At 43.6% G+C, this 17512-nt stretch overlaps 1 protein-coding gene across 4 annotated transcripts in view; it reads right to left on the minus strand.

Annotated features, from left to right (window-relative positions):
• The window catches only part of RUSC2 (RUN and SH3 domain containing 2), a 72129-nt gene that overhangs the window by 17790 nt on the left and 36827 nt on the right, over positions 1 to 17512 (minus strand). The window contains 1 exon segment of one of the 4 annotated variants that reach the window (NM_001133880.2): positions 5011 to 5487. The exons of the other annotated variants lie outside the window; for them this stretch is intronic. The gene's annotated coding sequence lies outside the window, so the exon portion shown is untranslated. 4 annotated transcript variants of the gene reach the window in all.

Below are 17512 nucleotides of genomic sequence, written 5' to 3' on the forward strand. Positions count from 1 at the left end.
GAAATACAGACAATAACAACTAGCAAATGTTGATGATGATATGAAGAAACTGGAACCCTGAAACATTGCCAGGGGCATTGTAAAATGGTGCAGCTACTTTGGAAAAGTCTGACAGTTTATCAAAATGTTAAACATAGTGTCATCACATGACCCAGCAACTGCACTCCTGGGTATATACCCAAGAAAAATGAAAACATATGTTCACACTAAAGCTTGTACACAAATGTTCATAACAGCATTATTCACAGTAGCCAAAAAATTGGGCATAATCAAAGCCAGTCACAAAGGGCTTTTATGATGTTGTATGATTCCATTTATATGAAATGTCCAGAATAGGCAAATCCATAGAAATAGAATGTCCTGAAATCGGGCCAGGCATGCTGGCTCACGCCTGTAATCCCAGCACTTTGGGAGGCTGAGGTGGGCGGATCACTTGAGGTCAAGGGTTCAAGACCAGCCTGGCCAACATGGTGAAGCCCTGTCTCTACTAAAAATACAAAAATTAGCTGGGTGTTTGTCACCATTTTTGTAAATAAACATGTCTGTATGCATAGAAGAAAATCTGTAACATGCGACAAACTGTTACCAGTGCCTATCTCTGTTGAGTGATTTGGATTATTTTTAATTTTATTCTTTTTGCTTCAGCTGTATTTTCTAATTTGTATGTAATAAATACCCATTTTGTGCATAATTTAAGCAATTTTTTTTCTTTTTTTTGAGACAGGTTCTCACTCTGTCACTGAGGCTGGAGTGCAGTGGTGCGATCATGGCTCACTGCAGCCTCAGCCTCCTGAGTAGCTAGGACCACAGGTGTGTGCCACCACGCCTGGCTAATTTTTGTATTTTTTGTAGAGACATGGTTTCTCCATGTTGCCAAGGCTGGTCTTGAACTCTTGGGCTCAAGTGATCCACCTGCCTTGGCCTTCCAAAGTGCTAGGATTACAGGTGTGAGCCACCATGCCGGGCCTAAACAATTTTTTTTCTTTGAGGGGGTTTCTCCTTTCATACATACTAGGTTTCCCCTGGAGTCCTGGCCATAATCCCGAGTCCTAGACTAAAAGGAGCATGGAGAACTTTCTTACATAGATAGCAGTAATTTTAGGAGTACCTATGGGTTGCAGCCATCACTGACCTTCAATGAGTACCTTTTCTTCCTTTTTAAAGCATTTTCAAGAGGCATTCACAAGTATCACATAAAAGAATGTATGATTCTGCCCACAAAACCATTACTAGGACATACATGCATTAATATGGAAAAACTGATGTACAGATACAGAATGCAGAAAGCTGACTCTCTAAATCAGAGATGAAGGACACACGAGCGTGGGGGATGACGGAGCCCTTGGCTGGAGGGCACTGACAACTGTATTGTAATGTGATGTTGACATATCTATCTCCCAGACTGGAGCACAGTTCTGAGGTTGGAGACTGCAATACAGTGAACTCTGTGCTTGGAACACAGTAGGTGCCTGGTTATTTGTTGACTACTTTTCCCATTAAAAGAACCTGAGTTGTTAGTCTTTTTATGATTGAATTATAGGAGTTTTAACATTTATTCTGGATACAAGTCCTCTGTCAGATATATGTCTCATGAATATTTTCTCTCAGCCTGTGGTTTGTCCCTGTTTTCTTAACTGTGTTTTTTGATAAATAGTTTTTAATTTATTAAATTTAAATTGATCAGTTTATCAGTTTGTTTCTCTATGGTTAAATCTTTCTGTATCCTAAGAAATCTTTACCTGTCCTAAGACCATAAAGAAATGTACCTGTGTTTTCTTCTAAAAGCTGTATAGTTTTAGCTTTTACATTTAGGTTGTATTTAATCCTACTTTAACTGTCAAGCTCTTTCACTGATTGATTTCATTTTATTTTGTACTTTTGTATCTCAGAGAAGATCTTATTCCTTTCCGATCTCCACACAACCAAGAGAAAGGCCCAGCAATGGCTCCTCCATAGACGATTCCAATTCAGCCATCTAAGGGGAAGTTCTCCAGGCATCTCATGAGATTTTGTACTCATGCTTTGCCCACCCCGTTCACATTTACTTACAAGGCACTTTTTATGTATGTCATATCTTACTGATCCTTACATCAACTTACCAAAGGAGGCAGAGCCATCTTCATTTTTAAAAATAAGGAATTATTTTTATATTTATAAAAATTTTTAAAAATGTTATATAATATAAAAATAATTTAAAAAATTTTTATATTATATATATAAAATTTTAAAAATAATTATACACCCAGAAAAATTAAATGACTTGCCCAAGACCACTCAGTAAATAAATAACAGAATTAAGATGAGACTCAGGAATCCTAACTTTTGACCTTTTTTCTTGATCAGTTAAGAATATAATGAGAGTAGACCTAGCATGGGGGCTCACACCTGTAATCCCAGCACTTTGGGAGGCCGAGGCAGGTAGATCATGAGGTCAAGAGATTGAGAACATCCTGGCCAACATGGTGAAACCCTGTCTCTACTGAAAATACAAAAATTAGCTGGGTGTGCTGGCACGCTCCTGTAATCCCAGCTACTTGGGAGGCTGAGGCAGGAGAATCACTTGAACCCAGGAGGCGGAGGTTGCAGTGAGCTGAGATCGTGCCACTGCACTCCAGCTTGGGCGACACAGCAAGACTCCGTCTTAAAAAAAAAAAAAAAATGAGAGTAAACTGTACATATGACACCACAGAGGACATTTACTGAGAGTGTATCTCAGGCTCCTTTCCTGGGAGTGACTTTTTCTACATCAAGACAAATGGCCCATCCCCTCTAATGATGATGAAGAGAAAACACTGAGCTGGAAGAGCTCATTTCAGACTTTTTCTGCCCTGACTAAATGGAGAGACAAGGAAGATGAGGATGGGGAAGAAACAGAGGATCCAGAATAAGAAAAAAGTAGAAGACAGCTCTTTCAGAAGATGAGCCCTCTAGCTATGCCTACCAGGTAGAGTGGAATGGTGGGCTCAGCCAGTATAAAGTTATGAGGTCGTGCTCTCCAAAATCAGGAAAAGCTTTCTATTAGAGCCCTTTTCCTGGCCCTTGTCCCAAATGGGTGTCTCTTGTCCTATTATAATACTAGAAGTGATCATTTATTAAACACTTATATGCCATTAATTTACATATATCATCTCTAAATGTACTGTAACATTTTTAAGTAGGCATAATCCTTCCCATTGTAAAGATGAGAAAACCAAAGCTTAGAGTGTGTAAGTAATTTGGCCACATTTACACATCTGAGATGGGATTCAATCCCAGGTCTGCCCAATTTGTAAATTATTTCCACTACAACGGCCTTCCAAAGAAAATGATCGGGGCCACACCCTCTTCCAAAAGTCCTTGCGATTACTCTGCTCCCAGAGCAGCTGCTTCCTACCTGTCCTGGGCAGACCCACATTTCAGCCTCCATTTACACAGGTTATGTCTACCTGCCTCTCTATTCTATGAACCTACAGTCCCTTTCATACTGTCCCCAGGCTATGATAACACTTGCCAATCCTACCTCCTGCCCCAGTTCCCAGCCCTCATCTCCCTGCCCCATTCATGGTCTCAAGGCTCATTTTTCCCTGCTCTTGTGGTTCACATTCCTAGACACTTCCTGGGAACAAATACACTCCCATAACTATCCAGCGTATTCCTCAACCATATATTTGCACAACATGGCACTACTGTCTCCTATTATCCTATGTTTTTGAACCCTCTACCAAGGTGGTTATTAAAAATGGGAATTTTTTTACAATTATTTTTTACAGACAGAGTCTAGCTTTGTTGCTTAGGCTACAGTGCAGTGATGCGATCATAGCTCACTGCACCTTGAAATCCTGGGCTCAAGTGATCCTCCCACCTCAGCCTCCTTAGTAGCTGGGACTACAGGTGCACACCACAATGCCTGGCTAATTTTTAAATTTTTTGTAGAGACAGGGTTTCACCATGTTGCCCAGGCTGGTCTCAACTCCTAGGCTCAAGTGATCCTCCCACCCCAGCCTCTCAAAGTGCTGGGATTACAGGTGTGGAAATGGGAATTTAGGGAACTCTTTCTACCTGCTCAGCAATGGAGCAACTCTGGGAGGGAAAACCCCAGAAAGAAGGTTTCCTCTAGCTTTGGTCATCAGTGTCTTTCTGCCAGTCATAGAACCCCTTCCCTCTTTTTTGGCCTTCTGAATAAAGATGGGGAACACAATGGTCTTCAATTACTCTTCTCTAGCAATCTGACCTTGACTTGAGATCCTGATAAGGTGCCTCTGTAGGACTGATAACCCTTTTCCTGACTGGTCCTCTCCTGGGTAGGATCAAAGGGAGAGGGGCAGGAGGGTAGATTTGGGAGTGTTAGCTTATGCTTAGGTCTCTTCTTGAAGGCTTATTATAACAGATCAGGTGCCCTAGGCATTACAATGACTGTCCCTGCCCCTGCCATACACTGTGGGGCACCCTGGCCAATGTTTTCTTACTCTACCCTTATCTGGAGCCTGGTGGCTCCCATAGCACCAGAAGATATGGTATGTGTGTCTATGTGCATGTATAGCTATGTGCATGTATGTATGTATGTATGTATGTATGTATGTTTGTATGTGTGGAGAGAAAGGTTTCCCAGTCCTCCTCTTGAAAGCTGCGTGGATCCTTGCATGTTCTCCATCATAAACTTACAGTAGCTGTAGGGGTGTCTCCTCCTATTAAGCCTTTGTTTCTAGATCTGACTCCCCCATCGCTGACCCATACTAGAAGCTTCATTAGAAATGCCCAAAAAGGAAGAATGAGATCTGCTTCTTGACAAAATAGCATAAGTGGCATTAGCCCAAGCCTTGGCTTTTCCCCATCTCTGCACCATAGCCCAGATGTATGCAATGAGCTTGTCTAATGCTTGTGCTCCCGCACGTTCCCCCCTTTATCCCCCCTGCACTGCCCCCCTCTCCCTTTTGGAAAGACAAAGCCAACCCTCAGAAGCCAGGGCCCAAATGTGCTGATCGGTATCCTAGCATCTCTGCCCTGCCCCTCCCCCAGCTCCCTGAGCCATACCTCTGTCAGGAGCCTTGAGCTGGACCCCTGATGCGTCTGTCCCTTTTGCACTCCGACCAAGCTCTACCCCGACAGTTCCAGCTGAGACACTGTTCCACGGGACCACACAGGGGAACTGGACTGATTTCCTAAGATCTGATTTCTGCTAATACAATGGCATCGTTGCTAATGCAGGGAGGCTGCGCAATCCCAGCCCCAGTCTCTGTGCTGCTGCCGCGGCTGCTGGTGCTGCGGTGACGTTGCTGCTAAGGGAAGGGGGAAGGGAAAGGAGCAGGCAGGCCCACAGCACAGCCACTCAGCCTCCCTCTCTTCCAGTCCCTGTGGGCCCTTTAGCCTAGGGAAGGGGGAGGGTAGAGAAAGGAGCCAGCCACAGAGGGCAGTCAGTGCTGGAAGATGCAGAACTCTTAAGACAGCAGAGGAAAAATGGGGAGAGTTATGTCTAGCTCCTCTTTTGTCCTTAGGCATCTCAGGGAAGATGTCTGGGCAGAGCCTTGGAGCTTCCTTCCTTCCTTCCTTCCTTCTTTAGGCTCCTCCTTTTATATCTTAACCAGAAACCTCTCCCTCCTCTTTTTGCCCATTGTGAATGACTCTCTGTTTTCCAGCTTTTTCCTCTAACCAGGATTCCAGACTAGCCTCAGGGTGGGGCAGTCAGCCTGGGAGGGGATTCCTGAAGCCCAGAAGGGAGGCTGCAGGGACCAGTCACCATTCTGCCAGCAGTAACTTGAACTCAGTCCTGGTGGATGGCCCACGAGTCTTAGCACTGGCCTTCCTAGAGAGACGGGGCGGTAGGCAGGCTTCTGTACACTGGGTGGTGGTAAGTCTTAAGGACCATGGAGGCTGCAGGCCCTCTTCCTAACACAGTATTCAATTCAGTTCCCTGGGTCTTCAGAGGTCTACTCGCTGTGGCTGAAGTAGAACTGGCCCCTCTCACATACATCAGTTCTCGGTCAGTGCTCAGCTGGGTCCAACTGGGTTTGTGTGAAGACAGAATCCCTCTAGCCAGGCTGAGAGGCCAGGAAGCTTATCTTCCCAGGGAAAGGGAGGCAGGGAACAGGGAGTGGTCTCTCCTAGGCCACAGAAAAATCTCAGTTCCGCCTGGAGACCTACAGAGTCCTCTGCTCCTTCCCTGCTCCACCCTCCTCAGGTTCTGGGCCAATTCTGTGGGAAGAAGGAAAAAAGGGAGAAACTGCAGCTAGAGCCAGTTGTACAGGAAGTAGCGGTGAGGTCTCCGTCCACTTTGTGCCACTGCTCCCTGCTGCTACGCTTGAACACAGAGATAGTCTCAAGCAGGGCTTGGTCCCCAAACACTAGCCCTGCCTAGGGTTCCTCCCAAGGTGACTACTATCTGGATTCCACAGCCGTGCTCTTGGATTTAAGGTCCTTAGGAAAGAAGCCTTTGGAGAAACTACTGGCCAAGACCGTAACAGCTATCCCTCAGGATCCGGAAGAGATGTAACTTTTCTTTTCCTTTCTTGTTTCTCCTATTCCCCGTGACACCCATGTGTGCACTGACACCATGCTGAGCTGAGTCAATTGTAGAGAGAAAAACAAAAACACACAAAGACACAAAGACCCATCTCCAGCCTTGACTTGTTTGAGCAGCCATGGCCCCTTGATCCTATAAAGCAAGAAACAGTGAGGAAGGGAAGGAAGGAGGGAGGCTGCTGTTCATAGCCAACCATTAGCGGTCCTCTCAAGGAGGCTGAAAGGTGAGGAAATGGTGTCACTATGTTTTCCTCTCACCTAGCTGATACCACAAAGCGGGGTTGGATAAGCATCTGTAGGTTAGGGCAAAGTCAATCTTCATGACCAAGCATTTGGAGTTCGAGCTTCTTACCATGAGAGCTCTGGGCCCAGGGTCTTTGACTCTGAAATTTCTGTGGGGCTAAGTCATGCATTGTGCTGGACAGCCAGTGTTTCCAGTTGCCTGTGGAAGGTGGCAGCTCTCAGACCTCTAGTGCTTGGCTTAATTCACTACATCACAGACAACCTTGCCACTTACTTCCTAACCACTACTGCCAAAGATCTAGGGTTTTGAGGAAAGATCAAATTATTTTCCAGCCAGAAACAAAACACAAATACTGTTACATTATAAACCTCGGCCACCTCCTATCTAGTCTCCCCACTTGCAATTTACTTTTTAGTACTACCAGATTCATCTCCCTAAAGCACCACCTTTCTTCAACATGCCACTCCTCCTGCCCCTTTTAATGGTTTTTCATTACCCAGAGAATCAAGTTGAGCCTCCTCATTTTGGCTTTAGAGGTCATCCATCTTGGCTGTCTATTTTTTTTTTTTGAGTTTCACTCTTGTCATCCAGGCTGGAGTGCAGTGGCGTGATCTCGGCTCACTGCAACCTCTGTTTCCCAGGATCAAGTGATTCTCCTGTCTCAGCCTCCTGAGTAGCTGGGATTACAGGCACCCACCACCATGCCCCAGCTAAGTTTTTTATTTTTAGAAGAGACGGGGTTTCGCCATGTTGGCCAGGCTTGTTTTGAACTCCTGACCTCAGGTGATCCACCCGCCTCGGCCTCCCAAAGTGCTGGGATTACAGGTGTGAGCCACTGTGCCCGGCCTTGGCTGTCTACTCTACTCCACTCAACCTTGCCTTCCCATCATGCAGTCCTTGAAACATGTTTCAGAACCTCATTTCCACTCTGCTGTATTTGTTCATTCAGACTCTCCTTCCTGTTACACTTGGCCCTGTTCAAAATTATCCAAACCTACCAGGCCCAGAGCAACTCCTCCATCAAGTCTTCTCTGATTACCCCAGAGCCAGAAATAATCTGTTCTCTGAACCAGTGGTTGCAGGTTGTTGATTTTACAGACAAGAAAACAACTTCCACAAAAAACAGGGGGATCAATATTGGATTGCCAACTTCTTATATTGTCAAGTAGCATCATTACAAAAAACTTTACATCAATGATCATCATTTTATAAGAAAAAGCATACTGTACTTTTCTCGTTGCATTGCATATTGATGGCAAACTTCATCAGCAACTAGCATCGGTCCCTGAGAAGTTTTGATTAAGTAAATCATGTCACTTAACATGGTTATTGTTCTTTTTTGCATATCTGCCTTAACGTCTCTTCTAGACTGCAAAGTCGGAGTTATAGTCATCTGTGCATCTCCATTATCCAGTATATAAGACAATATCATTTTTATTTTGTATTTCCCATAAAACCTAGCATACTGCTTGGCATATAGAAGGTGTCTTTTGCTTGGCATATGGAAGTCTTGTTGAACAAGAATAATCTGAAAAGAGATGCTCGGCCGGGCACGATGACTCATGCCTGTAATCCCAGCACTTTGAGAGGCCGAGGCGGGCGGATCACGAGGTCAGGAGATTGATACCATCCTGGCTAACACAGTGAAACCCCGTCTCTACTAAAAATACAAAAAAATTTAGCTGGGCGTGGTGGCGGACGCCTGTAGTCCCAGCTACTCCGGAGGCTGAGGCAGGAGAATGCCGTGAACCCAGGAGGCGGAGCTTGCAGTGAGCCAAGATGGCGCCACTGCACTCCAGCCTGGGCTACAGAGCAAGAGACTCCGTCTCAAATAAATAAATAAATAAATAAATAAATAAAAAACAGATGCTGCTTGTGTGTAAATCAGAATAAGTGGTGGGCAGACTTGACTCAATAGGCTTGAAAGAGAAGACTGTTTTCCATGTGAAAAAAAAAAATCTATTAAAAAGAAGCTTTGGCGGCCGGGCGCGGTGGCTAATGCCTGTAATCCCAGCACTTTGGGGGGCTGAAGCGGGCAGATCACCTGAGGTCAGGAGTTCAAGACCAGCCTGGCCAACATGGTGAAACCTTGTCTCTACTAAAAATACAAAAATTAGCCGGGTGTGGTGGTGGGCACCTGTAACCCCAGCTATTCGGGAGAATCGCTTGAACCCAGGAGGTGGAGGTTGCAGTAAGCCAAGATTGTACAATTGCACTCCAGCCTGGGCAACAGGAGTGACACTCCATATCTAACAAAAAGAAGCTTAGGCAACAAAGAAGTAATTCTTCATAACCTAGGGTTAGGCAACACATTCTTAGACATGATATCAAAAATACAAGTGACAAAAGAAAAAAACAGAAAAACTTTGACTTCCTGCTGGCAAAATGAAAAAATAAAAAAAAACATAAACTGACTTCATAAAAATTTAAAACTTTTGTTCTTCAAAGGACACAAGATAGTCAAAAGACAACCCACAGAATGTGAGAAAATTCGCAGATCATATATCTGATAAGGGATTTCTATCCAAAATATATTTAAAAACCCTTACAACTCAGTAATAAAAAGACAATCCAATTTTTAAATGGGCAAAGGGGGCCGGGCATGGTGGCTCACACCTGTAATCCCAGAGCTTTGGGAGGCCAAGGCAGGCAGATCACTTCAGGTCAGGAGTTTGAGACCAGCCTGGCCAACATGGCAAAACCTGTCTCTACCAAAAAAATACAAAAATTAGCTGGGTGTGATGGTGCACACCTGTAATCCCAGCTACTCGGGAGGCTAAGGCACAAGAGGTGCTTGAACCTGGGAGGCAGAGGTTGCAGTGAGCTGAGATCGCACCCCTGCACTCCAGCCTGGGGGACAGAGTGAGAACCTGTCTCAAAAAAATAAATAAGTAAATAAATAAATAAAAATGGGCAAAGGATTTGTGTGTGTGTGTGTGTGTGTGTATTATTTGTAGAGATGGGGGTCTCACTATGTTGCCCAGGCTGGTCCAAAACTCCTGAGCTCAAGTGATCCTCCTGCTTTGGCTTCCCAAAGTGCTGGGATTACAGGCATGAGCCACCATGCCTGGCTGGGCAAAGGATTTGAATAAACATTTCCCCAAAGACGACACACAAATGGTCAACAAGTACTTATATAAACAAATGCTTAACATCATTAATCATTAGGCAGTACAAATCAAAACTAAAGTGAGATACTACTTGACCCCACTAGAATGGCTAAAATAAAAAAAGGCAGGCAATCACACATGTTGACAATGATGTGTAGAAATTGGAACCCTCACACATTGCTTAGGGCACTGTAAAATGGTGCAATCACTTTGGAAAACAGTTCTGGCAGTTTCTCAAAAAGTTAAAGAGTTACCATATGACCCCAGCAATTCTGCTTCTAGGTATATACCTATGAGAAACAAAAAACATCCACACAGAAGCTTGTATATGAGTATTCCTAGTAGCATTATTCGTAATAGTCAAAAACTAGGAGCAACCAAAATGTTCATTAACAGAAGAAGGGATAAATAAAAGGTGGTACACACAATGAATTATTTTTGAGCAATAAAAGGGAATGAAGTCCTGATAAATGCTCCAACATGGATGAACCCTGAAAACATGCTAGGTGAAAGAAGAAACACAGAAGGTCACATATTGTTTCATTCCGTTTACATGATATATCCAGACAAGGCAAATCTATAGAGACAAAAAGTAGATCAGTGGCGCTGCCAGAGGCTGGAGAGGCAGAGAGATGGGGAGTGCCTGCTAATGGGTGCGGGGTTTCTTTTGGGAATGATGAAATGTTCCAAAATTAGACTACAGTCATAGTTGCACAACTCCGTGAATATACTAAAACAATTGAATTATATACTTTAAACGGTGAAATGTATGGTATGTCAATTATATTTCAATAAAGCTGTTAAAAACAGTGGCAGTTGCTGTAGGAGCTTGAGTGGTGTTGCTCAGCTCCACAGAGGCTGAAGTCTTTGAGAACCCCTTAAATGGGGGTATGGGTGAGAGGTGGAATGTCAGGGTACCAGAAAGCAGAGGCTATCACTGCATGTCAATCCAAGGACGTCAGATAGTCCTCTCTTTCTTCAACACCAAATTCTTCTTTTTTTTTTTTTTCTGAGACAGAGTCTCACTCTGTCACCCAGGCTGGAGTGCAGTGGCACAATCTCGGCTCACTGCAACCTCTGCCTCCTAGGTTCAAGCGATTCTCATGCCTCAGCCTCTCGAGTAGCTGGGATTACAGGCATGCACCACTATGCTTGGCTAATTTTTGTATTTTTTAGTAGACACGGGGTTTCGCCATGTTGCCCAGGCTGGTCTCGAACTCCTGAGCTTAAGCGATCTGCTCGCCTAGGCCTCCCAAAGTGCTAGGATTACAGGCGTGAGCCACCACACCCAGCCTCGACACCAAAATTCCTTAACAAATGGACTCTTAAAATTCTCTCTCCACTCTCTCCTTCATTGTTTCTTAACCACCAGAAATCTTTTTTCTAATAACATTTGAACTGTGTGAAGCAGTTATAATTTTTAACTTATAATATTGGAATCATCCAACACTATCAGCAGTCATCCTTTCCTATTCAACTCCTCTTTTCCCTTTGGCTTTTTTTTTTTTTTTTTTTTTTTTTTTTTTTGAGACATTTAAGACAGTTTCGCTCTGTCACGCAGGCTGGAATGCAGTAGCTGATCTTGGCTCACTGTAACCTCCACCTCCCAGGTTAAAGTGATTCTCATTCCTCAGCCTCCCAAGTAGCTGGGATTACAGGTGCATGCCACCACGCCCAGCTATATTTTTGTGGTTTTGGTAGAGACGGGGTTTCACCATTTTGGCAGGCTGGTCTTGAACTCCTGAGCTCAAGTGATCTGCCCACCTCGGCCTTGGAAAGTGCTGAGATTATAGGCATGTGCCATCACACCCAGCCCCTTTTGTCTTCTATAAACCAATCCTCCTAGTTCTACTTCCTAGATAATTCTTTCTTCGTTGTTTAATAAAACAATACCTGGCCCATATTTAAATGCAAATTTACAGCAAGGTTCAGATCTGAAGACTTTTCAATCTGAACAGTCTTTAGTACTTCCTATTACCTTTGCTATTGATTTCCAAATCTTACATTCTTCCTGAACTTCCAGAATCAAATCTCCAATAGCCTATCAGATACTGATTACCTCAAATTCAACACATGTAAAACCAAATCGATTTTTAAAATTTCAAATTAGGTCTCTTTGGACTGCCTGTAACACAAACTTGAAAATAAGAGTCATCTGGACTCTCTTTACATCGAGACAATTACTAAGTCATGCTGAGTCTTCCTTCCAATGTTTCGGGCATTGACTTAATTTCTTATGTTTTGTTTTGTTTTGTTTTTAGACAGAGTCTTGCTCTGTCGCCCAGGCTGGAGTGCAGTGACGTGATCTCGGTTCACTGCAAGCTCTGCCTCCCAGGTTCATACCATTCTTCTGCCTCAGCCTCCCAAGTAGCTGGGACTACAGGCGCCCGCCACCACGCCTGGCTAATTTCTTTGTATTTTTAGTAGAGACGGGGTTTCACTGTGTTAGCCAGGATGGTCTCAATCTCCTGACCTCGTGATCTGCCTGCCTCAGCCTCCCAAAGTGCTGGGATTACAGGCGTGAACCACCACGCCCAGCCCAATAATTTCTTGTTTTTACTATGTTTCCGCTACTATGCTAAACACTTACTTACATTATCTCATTTAATCCATATAACCACTCTCTAAGCTAAGTGTTATTATCCTTACTTCATGAATGAGAAATCTGAGGCTCAGGGATATTAAATAATCTTCCCAATGTAACTCAGTCAGTAAATGTTTAAGCTGGGACTCAGATAAAGACCTGTCTGATTCCAGAGTCAGTATTCTTAACCACTTCCTCTATTGCCTCTCCAGTTCCTATCCCTACTCTATCCTCCAAATTCAGGCCTGTATTACCTCTCCTCTGAATTATATAGTCTTCTAACTAGTTTTCTTACCTTCATTGTCTCTTGGTTCCCAGCTATCACATATACAGGCACAAGAGTAATCTCAACTTCCTTCAACAAGTCACTCTACTACTAAAACATCTTCAGTGGCTCCCTGCTGTCTACAGGATAAATCCAAATTCTTTTTTTTTTTTTTTTTTTTGAGATGGAGTCTTGCTCTGTCGCCCAGGCTGGAGTGCAGTGGCGTGATCTCGGCTCACCGCAAGCTCCGCTTCCCAGGTTCATGCCATTCTCCTGCCTCAGCCTCCCGAGTAGCTGGGACTACAGGCGCCCGCCACCACGCCTGGCTAATTTTTTTGTATTTTTTAGTGGAGACGGGGTTTCACCGTGTTAGCCAGGATGGTCTCGATCTCCTGACCTCGTGATCCACCCGCCTCGGCTTCCCAAAGTGCTGGGATTACAGGCGTGAGCTACTGTACCCGGCCCCAAATTCTTTAATGTGGCGTTCAAAGTTCCTTTCTACCAGCCAGGCGCAGTGGCTCACACCTGTAATCCCAGCACTTCGGGAGGCTGAGGCAGGCAGATCACTTGAGGTCAGGAGTTCGAGACCAGCCTGGCCAACATGGTGAAACCCTGTCTCTATAAAAATACAAAAATTAGCCAGGTGTGATGGTGTGTGTGTGTAATCCCAGCTGCTTGGGAGGCCGAGGCAGGATAATCGCATGAACTCAGGAGGCGGAGGTTGCAGTGAGCAGAGATCGCACCACTGTACTCCAGCCTGGGCGACAGAGTGAGACCCAGTCTCATAAAAAACAAAAACAAAAAACAACCAAAAAACCCCCAAAATTCCTTTCTACCTATCCAACCCCATTCCCGTCACATGCTGAATATCCTCTGAGTTTTGGCTTTACTCACTGGGAAGATATCTGGAATGTTTTCCCCATTCCCTCCCACCCTTCATTTTAAGGATGTGGCTCAAATTCTACCATATCTGGAAGCTTTTCTTTATCATGGAAATCCTTCTCCTATACTTCTTCAATACCAATTATACGTACAACTCATTTGGTATCAAGACTTGGCCATTTTATTATCTCTTGATGACAGTACATTTCTAGATGGTGGAGCTGTGTCTTATGCATAGATAGGTAATTCTGAGCACAGGGCCTTGGCACGTAGTGGAGGACCAATGATGTTTGATAAAGCTACTGAATGGCTGGCCAGGTAGGGTGGCTCACACCTGTAATCCCAGCATTTTGGGAGGCTGAGGTGGATGGATTGCTTGAGCTTATGAGTTGAGACCAGCCTCGGCAACATGGTGAAACCCTGTCTCTACAAAAAATACAAAAATTAGTTGGGTGTGCTGGTGTGCACCTGTAGTCTTAACTACTTGGGAGACTGAGGTGGGAGGAAGGCTTGAGGCCGGGAGGCAGAGGTTGCGGTGAGTGGAGATTGTGCCACTGCCCTCAAGCCTGGACAACAGAACAAGGCCCAGTCTCAAAAACAGACAAAAACAAAGCTACTGAATGGATGGCAAGCACAGCAGGCTAAATGGAGCCCAGCTGGCTTTAAGAAGGTCAGCCTCTTCCGAGAACAGCATATTTGATGAAGAAGAAGGTAAGGAAGAAGAAAAACTGAAAGCTAAGCCTTAGTAAAGTGCTTAGTAAATAAATCTTTAATGCCAAGATCTTAAACCCTTCATTACATGCCATGCTCATTCTGAGGATGGAAACATGACTGAGCAGATATGTCTTCAGTGAGTACATTCCCTCCCATTTATATCCACAGTCATGACCCTGGAGCAAAGGCTGTAAAGGTTGCAAAGTGCCAGCCTGACTGTCACATCTAGTGTGTCAATAGGTTTACATGGCTTGCACAGTAAAAATGCCATCATAAACATTAGCAAAGGCTGCAAAGTGACAGACTGACTGTCACATCTAGTATGTCAATAGGTTTTATGTGCTTTGCATAGTAAAAATGCCACCATAAACATTTTGGAGATTTCTAGAAAAAAATCTAGATTTCCAGCTTGTCTTGCTTGAAAAAAACCAAAAGAACTGGCTACACTAGGCCCTCATTCCTACATGATTAACAATCAGCTGGAGCTGAGAAGTGGTTCCCTTCATCAGATGAGCATGTGACCTTCAGTTTGCCGTGTTCCCAGCACTCCTCATGGCAGCTTCACTGGTTCATTTTACTTATTTGCATTATTTGTCTGGCTCCTATAAGGCATCTGAGTTTGCAACTCTTGCCCCAGAATAACAGTTATGCATTTTCTTTATATTTCTACCCTCCTTGATTTGCCTCATATTTCCCCAATGATGTTCACTGCAATATTACTTGCAACAGAGAAAAATTGAGAATATTCTAAATATCCAATGAAAAAATGGCTAGTGAGCTACCCATGTAATGGAATATAATAGAACAATTAATATTGGGTATACAAGGTATATTCAATGGCATCGAAAAAGTCTTTTAAGCTAATTTATTTATTTTTTGTTTTCTTTTTTAAACTTTTTACAATTCTTTTTTTTAAAAATTTTTTTAAAGATGGGGGTCTCATTATGTTGGCCAGGTCTGTCTTGAATTCCTGGCCTCAAGTGAGCCTCCCACTTTGGTCTCCCCAACTGCTGGGATTACAGGTGTGAGACACCATGCCTGGCCCTTTTAACCTAATTTAAACAGTAAAATATCAGTGCTTTGAGAGACTGAGGAGAGAAGACTGCTTGAGCCTAGAAGTTCAAGACCAGCCTGGGCAATAAAGCGAGACACTGTCAACACAAAAATTTAAAAATTAGCTGGATGTGGTGGCACATGCCTATGGTCCTAGCTACTTGGGAGGCTAAGGTAGGAGGCTGACTTGAACCCAGGAATTTTGGGCTCCAGTGAGCTATGACAGCGTCACTGCACTCCAGCCTGGGAGACAGAGCGAAACTCTATCTCAAAAAAAAAAAAAAAAAAAAGGGGTATCAAATCGCATAAGGAGAATTCTGCTTCCCACATTATGGTAATCAAGACATTACAGGGCCCCTTTCACTGCAAAATATGAGAAATATGAGATCCTGTATAATATATACTTTTTTTTTTTTTTAAAGGAATAGGGTCTCACTCTGTCACCCAGGCTGGAGTGCAGTGGCCCAATCATAGCCCGCTGCAACCTTGAGCTGGGCTCAAGCAATTCTGCCTCAGCCCCCACAAGTAGGTGGGACTACAAGCATGTGCCACCATGCCTGGCTAATGTTTAAATTTTTTGTAGAGATGGCATCTTGCTATGTTGCCCAGGCTGATCTTGAACTTCTGGCCTCAAGGAATCCTCCTGCCTCAGCCTTCCAAAGCTCTGGGATTATAGGCATGAGCCACAGTGCCTGGGCAATATATACTTTTAAAAGCATTTCAGGTCTCTCAGTATATAGGAGACATCTCTGTGACTACTCTACCCAATTCACCAAAAAGGGAAAAATTCATGAGCTATGCAGTAAGCAAGGGGGAGGACCAGGATTCCTTGTGGGCCAATTCCCAGAGCATCACTGCAGCCAAGATGACCATACTTGAGCCACTGCAAAGGTGAGGGAGCTAAACCTGAGAGTTCTGCATTAAGCAGAAACAGGGAAGCCTGAAGGAAGTTCATCATGATCCACGGTAGGTGGTGTTCCACAGCTTTTGGTAGAAGCAGATATGAATCTTCTCTGGGGGAAAATATTTCCCAACCTAAGTCAACAGAATTCTCAAAATTAAAGAACAAAAATTAGTTTATAATTAAGGATCACAAAGATGCCATGAGCAAATAACAGAGAAAACAATAAATAATATATTTAGATTGCAAGAACTTCAGATACCAAAAATGTCAGTTACAGAATATAAATCAGCTATGTGTGAAATGTTTTAAAAGATAAATCTCAAAGGTAAGTGAGTGGCAATGAATTATTAGAAATAACCAGGCAGATCTGAAAAAGAATGAAATATGTTTAGAAGTTAGAAATATAATTATTAAAATAAAATAAAAACTCAGCCAGGTGCAGTGATTTACACCTGTAATCCCAGCACTTTGGGAGGCTGAGGCAGGAGGATTGCTTGAGGCCAGGAATTTGGTAAGAGCCTGGGCACCATAGCAAGACTCTGTCACTAGATACATACACATGTACATACATATGCAAGCAAGCAAGCAGAGTGTGGTGGTGCACACCTGTAGTCCCAGCTACTTAGAAGGCTGAAGTTAGAGGACTGCTTAAGCCTGGGAGATTGAGGCTAAAGTGAGCCATGCACTCCAGCCTGGGTGACACAGTGAGACCTTGTCTCAAAAAAGGAAAAAAACAAAAAACAAAAAACAATGAAAGGACAAATTTAACAGCAGAAAAGACAAAGTTGAAGTGAGAATTAGTGAACCGGAAGATCAGTCTGAAGAAATCACATAGAATACAGCACAAAAAAACAAAGGAACAGAAAAGTGAATGAGAAGTTATGAGATAAGATAGAATGAAAATGTTTAATATACTTAGAATCTTTGGTAGAGAATCAAGGAGAGGTAATATTTGAAGAGATAATGACAGATAATATTTCAGAAGTTATTAGAAAACATGAATCCATGGATTCAGGAAGTAAAACTATCTCAGGATAAAGAATATCAGTAACAAGTATCTAAACTGTACATCAGTAAAAATTTTTTGTGTGGCTTTTATTTTGTTTTGAGACAGGGTCTCTCTCTTTTGCCCAGGCTGCAGTGGCACCATCCTAGCTCACTGCAACCTTGAACTCCTAGGCTCAAGTGATCTTCCTGCCTTAGCCTCCCAAAGCTCTGGAATTACAGGCATGAGCCACTGTACCCTACCAAGTAAAATCTG

Source organism: Pongo abelii, chromosome 13 (assembly GCF_028885655.2).
Source record: "Pongo abelii isolate AG06213 chromosome 13, NHGRI_mPonAbe1-v2.0_pri, whole genome shotgun sequence".
In the NCBI taxonomy this organism is placed as follows: Eukaryota; Metazoa; Chordata; class Mammalia; order Primates; family Hominidae; genus Pongo; species Pongo abelii.